Genomic DNA, 5,742 nt, shown 5'->3' with positions numbered 1-5,742 from the left:
TGTGTGTGCGTGGTGTGTGTGTGTGTGTGTGTGTGTGTGTGTGTGTGTGTGTGTGTGTGTGTGTGTGTGTGCGTGTGTGTGTGTGTTTTTGTCATAGTGGCCGGAAGTGTTTCTTCACTCAACTGCAGAGAGGACCCGGCATCTTTTTTAAAGGCGAAGGTGAAAACCAACACAATCGAGAAAAAAGAACCCCAGCGCGCATGTGACATCAAGTTGGGATCAATTTGACGTTGCCGATTGGATTTTGGTGTCATATTGATGTCGAATTGGTATCAGATGCCCACTGGGACATGCCTGATCTATTTACCAAAACACAACTTTTGTGAGTATTCCTTCTAAATATTTTATCTTCAAACTATATCGCTTTGTGTAAGGAAAAGCCACGAGCCCGACAGTAATAATTCATGAGAAATGCCATAGATGGGCTAACAGAAATGAGTTTGACTGTTACTTAAATACACAACGAGCAGGAACACGCACAAACTGTGACAGAACGCTCATATTTTCTCTCTGCTTTGTGGGAATGGCTATGACCTGACGCTTGCTCTTAATTAGTAGACCGCAGCGCTGTCCGGCACAACGTAACGCTGCACCGACACAGGCGCACAACTTTGAATTCAGACTTGCCTGTAAAAATCCTATAAAACTGATTGCTTCAAAATCGGTGACATCCTGTCGCGGGCCTCAAACAATGAACCGTGATATCGAGAGGAAACTGCAGAGCGCAGCCTCGGTTTTTGTTTCTGTTCCAGAGAGTCTGAATTGAAGAAAAACCAAAGCAGAAATTCCCACAAAAGTTTTCTCTGTGTCCCTTTTCATGTGTTGTTTGTCGCGTTGGGTTAGAAGAAAAACTCAGAGAGATGACGACCAACGGCTTGTTCTGACTTAACGTGCAAATTTAAGTCACAGGAGTGTGCGAATTTGTTTCAAGAGAACGATTCATGAACGAACGCCGCTAGTTGTGGGAATACGGTAGGCAGGAGAAGGAAAAGACACAACTTGCCCGAACGAGATTTGGTTTGGAATACATAAGCCGCCCGTTTACAACTCCCACGATCCCCATCCTTGCAATCTGCGTTTATCACCCCGCGTTTGTATTCGCCGTCACGGTCGGCTTTGATAAATCATAACCATCGCCATCATCACGTCATCATGGCCGCCGCCGCCGCGTGAAGGAGGACCGAGTAAGATTGATCGCCGCGTTCCGCCTCTTAAAACAAAGACGGATCGGGAACTGCGATGAAAAAAAAAAAAAAAAAGCGAGATGTGCTATTGTTATTAGGGAGGCCTGAGAGATGATGTCATGAGGAGCAGGAAGGACAACTCACGCGTACGCACGCGCGCGCACACACACACACACACACACACACACACACACACACACACACACACACACACACACACAGGACGTTTGATCATGGCAAGAATCCGATTTCCGAGACTGATAGCGCATTGCATTCCTCTCCTACATTCCAGGGTCAAGACGATCTCAAGACTTTGTGTGTGTGTGTGTGTGTGTGTACGTGTGTGTGTGTGTGTCACTCCATTACAGCCTGTCGGAGATGATGTGGAGGTCCCCCATGTCAGCCTACTCTTCTCAAGACAACATCAAAAGAGTGCGAGGGTTAAAGTTGAGCTAAACGCGGCACCCAAAAGCGCGCACACACAAACACACACACAGTGGCCCCCTTTTAAGACCCCTCACTCTAATGCAGTTCACTTTGACAGTGACTTATGATATAGCAATGGGGCTCGGCTTTGAAGCGTCCACCATCACACACGCACAAGAGTCTAATGGGGTGAAAGGAGCTCATCCCGAGCATTTTTTTTTTTCCTCATTTGGACCAGCCAAAATGTCCCCCACAAAAGACAAATGTCCCCACAATAAAAGGTTGGCGAGTTGTTGAGGGCTGAGCAGCACAACGCCGGGAACGATCAGCGCGCACACACTGATAGACGCGCTCGCTCGCACGCCACACACAACACACACAAAGAGTGATTTGGGGTTTTGTTTTTTTTGTTTTTTTGCGCTCTGCAGGCGGCCTCATCTCATTTATCATTTATCATCATAACAGATTCTTCGCTCTCATGTTTATTCTCCACCTGCTTCACATTTGGCTCTTTTATAAATGACCCGCTTCAAAGACGCGCGGGCGCGCACACACACACACACACACACACACACACACACACACACACACACACACACACACACACGAAACACGGTTACAAAGTGCTGATTTTGTTTCGGTCTCTTAAAGGGCCAGTTCGCCTCACAGCGGAAAAACTTTCTTACACCGTGGAGGCTAAGTGGCACACTTTTAGGCAAAGTTGTGCAATTTTTGCCGGTGTGAATGTAATTTTGAGCGTTTCCTCAGCTTTTGACATCAGTTACTATGTTAAAAAAAAATATATATATGTCCTAAAAAGTATTTTTGCTATCATTGTAGGGCAGATGCAACGTGATGCAATTTAAATATTAACACTGTGCTCAAATGTGAGGAAATAAAAAATACATGAGTCAATTCCAAATTGTATTACACATAAAAGTTCAATATTGTATTTAAATACATTTGTGTACAACACTCAAATCCAAATGTACTGTACTTAAAAGTTAAATACAACTGATCTGGACCAAAAAAAAAAAAAACAAAAAAAAAAAACAACTGTAATTCATTTTATTAAAAGTTTGAACAGGCTGTATGCATAGCGACCAGCTTCATTGTAATGATTGATTTTATTTTATGCTGTAAATGGAAATTTCATTTGGATTTAATTGAGGGGGCACTGCAGAGGTCAACCGAACTTCCTGAAACTGAGTTACTCCTTGGACACTGATTAAGATAGTATATTAATCAATAATATTCGTTTACTGATCATGCGAATGAGTCCTAATTTTCCAATGATCATTTCTACAACATTCCCAGAAAATCACAATGTCCTATCACTGTTGAGCTATATTTCACGCAGGCTACTCAAGTGGTCCTTGGGGGTCTGGCACGTCAGTGACCCCTGCGGCGGCGCTAGTGCACTTTGAGACTCGCTGTACTCCATATTTCAGGCAGCATGTATCCTCAGGCCCTGCGTTAGCAAATCACCGCAGAAGTGAGGAACCACTTTCCACGGGCACATTTGACGATAAAAAGGACACAAGAGGTGAATGCACACCACTGCTATGTTTTTAAAACCATTTTAAACCTGAACCGGTTCCCTGTAAAAAGAAACGAGTGAGTGTTCCAGTCCCTCCCACTTGATCACGAACCATCTGTCCACAACACCTGATTCCGATTTGGGCTCATATGTCTGAATTACTTTGATGAATTGGTTCAAGTGTGACACCTTGGATTAAAAAAAAAAAACTCTGCGTAATTTGTCAAAAGTGGCACCGCCGCTTAAGTTTCACATCATTGTGTGTCGAAAAGTCGAAACCATGTCTTGCCTATGACACATGCTCCCACCCCCACTTTTTTTTTAACAGTAACAAGAGCTCCGGTTTGTCACATTAGACTTCTTTTATGTGTCAGCGTACAGAGACGACACACACAAGCACACACACACACACACACACACACACACACACACACACACACACACACACACACTTACACAGCTTGACCTGATGTGTGCTTGGAAAAGAGAATGAAACTGTTCCTTTGTGAGAGCCACAAAGAAAAGGACGAGGGATCGGGTTGCCTCCTCCACCGCCGTGTTCCCTTGGTGGAACTAATGTCATTTAGCAAGCGAGGCCAAGCAAACACGCAGCCGTGTCTGTGTGTGTGTGTGTGTGTGTGTGTGTGTGTGTGTGTGTGTGTGTGTGTGTGTGTGTGTGTGTGTTGTTCCACCTTTCCATGAATTATAACTCGGCTTTGGCAGTGAGAAAAGTTGGGAATTCTTCTTCACGGTTGAGTCAGTGTGCGCGCTTGCGTGTGCTTGGGTGCGTGTGCGCGAGCACAGCAAGGGGTGAAAGCAAGGGACAAAGCTAGATAAACAGGACACTTCCGTGACCGCTCCTTCAAACGCTTTCATTTAGGCCTCGAAAATCGATGTTTACTCGTTCCGTCATTAGCGTCATTATGGAAACCAGAGCAGGCTGTTGTTTGTCCCGGCAGCTTAGGCGACCATTCCGCACTGACACGTAATAAGTGACGGCCCGTCTTAATCAGTAACCCGCTGCGAGCGAGAGGTTCTTGGAACGGGTTGGGTTTTTTTTTTTTTTGTTTTGTTTTGTTTTTTTGTTTTGCTTTGTTTCCTCGCCGATTCGGACCACCGCAGCAGGAAGCTGACACAAGAGCACAAATACGGCCCGGCAAAGTCGTTTGAAGACTTCTAACGAGTGATCTGCTCAGATCTCATTAACTTAAGACTGTTAGGGAGTTGTGTGGATAATTGAGACACGGCGGAGGCTGTGCACTCTTCTTCCATGTGTATAACAGCGTTCCCATTAACACCTGACATGGAAGAAATCCCCCAGAGACAGCCTGAGACAGATCTGGATTTTGTCTTTTTTTTTTTTTTTTTAGCTGCAGGGTCTCACGTGTGGGGGGCGGAACTGGAAAGGGGAGTTTTGTGTAATTGCTTTGGCTTTTAATACGTATTCCAGTTTTTTTTTTCAATCTGCCAGGTCAAATTTGATAATGAAACGGGCCATAGTATTAGGCACACCTGCACAATCTAATGAGATCGGTATCAAAAGGTCATAAGAGAGTGATACCGGGTGTTGGTTGATTCGCCGACAAGAGAAGGGCAATAGCTCTGGTGAAACCATGCGACGCAGTCCCACTCCACCGAAAAGTACAATGTCAACAGTAAACACACTGTTCAGTCCACTGGTAAGAGGGGGAGGAGTCGCTGAGTGATACGATATTATCGCGCGAAAGCAACTGTGCGATCATCGACAACAGATTACAGGACACAAAAAAAATAGTAAAATTGATACACTGGTCACATGTACAGGCCTACTTTAGTACCTTGTAGTACTTTTGATATATAAAAGGTCATTTCATTTAATACAATGACAACAACTTTCCAACGCGGAGGATAATTCGCCAAAGTGTAACGCCAAACTAATGCAGAGGCGGGATATGCTCGACGTCAGATTTTTTGGGTAAAATGTATTTTAAGTATAGGTGGCTGGTATCAGCAGCCTCTACAAACAGCCGATACCTTAAGATAAGGCCAGTGTCGTCCCAATACCGATACCTGGCATTGATTCTCACCCATCCCGAGTCAATTTTATGCTTCGAGTTACGAGGCAAAGTTTACGTTACGTGCAAGCTTCAGATACATTATGCTGCCGTAAAGCGAGAGAAATCAAAGGACTGTAACGACCTCAAGGAGGGAAAAGGTTGCCAGTGCACTTTCAGGCCGTTACTAAAGGGGAGAAACAGACAAACACGCAAATACAAAATGAAAACACTCACAAGGAGCATGGGGCAGCAGCTCACAATGATCGAACCGCGTAGTAAGCAGCCAACCTGACTGAAAGGTGCTGATGGCACTCAATAAGCCACGCCCCTTAAAGGCACCACTCCACACACATTTGTGACTTTTGTTTTATTGTGTTTTATTTAGGGCCTGATCGATTGTTCCGCTATTGTTGGGTCTTTGAAAATATTTTAAAATGTTTGCCTCTTCTCCAGTTCAGGGAATGTGCCGCACCCCGAAGCCGTTTAGGATCATCTTTCAATCTGTTGGCCTTCAATCTGGTCGTTGTCATGAAGTTTACTTGATAAAGGTGTTCGT

This window comes from Hippocampus comes, unplaced genomic scaffold, assembly GCF_001891065.2.
Source record: "Hippocampus comes isolate QL1 unplaced genomic scaffold, H_comes_QL1_v1.1 scaffold39, whole genome shotgun sequence".
In the NCBI taxonomy this organism is placed as follows: Eukaryota; Metazoa; Chordata; class Actinopteri; order Syngnathiformes; family Syngnathidae; genus Hippocampus; species Hippocampus comes.
Note: the sequence above shows the minus strand (reverse complement) of the source record.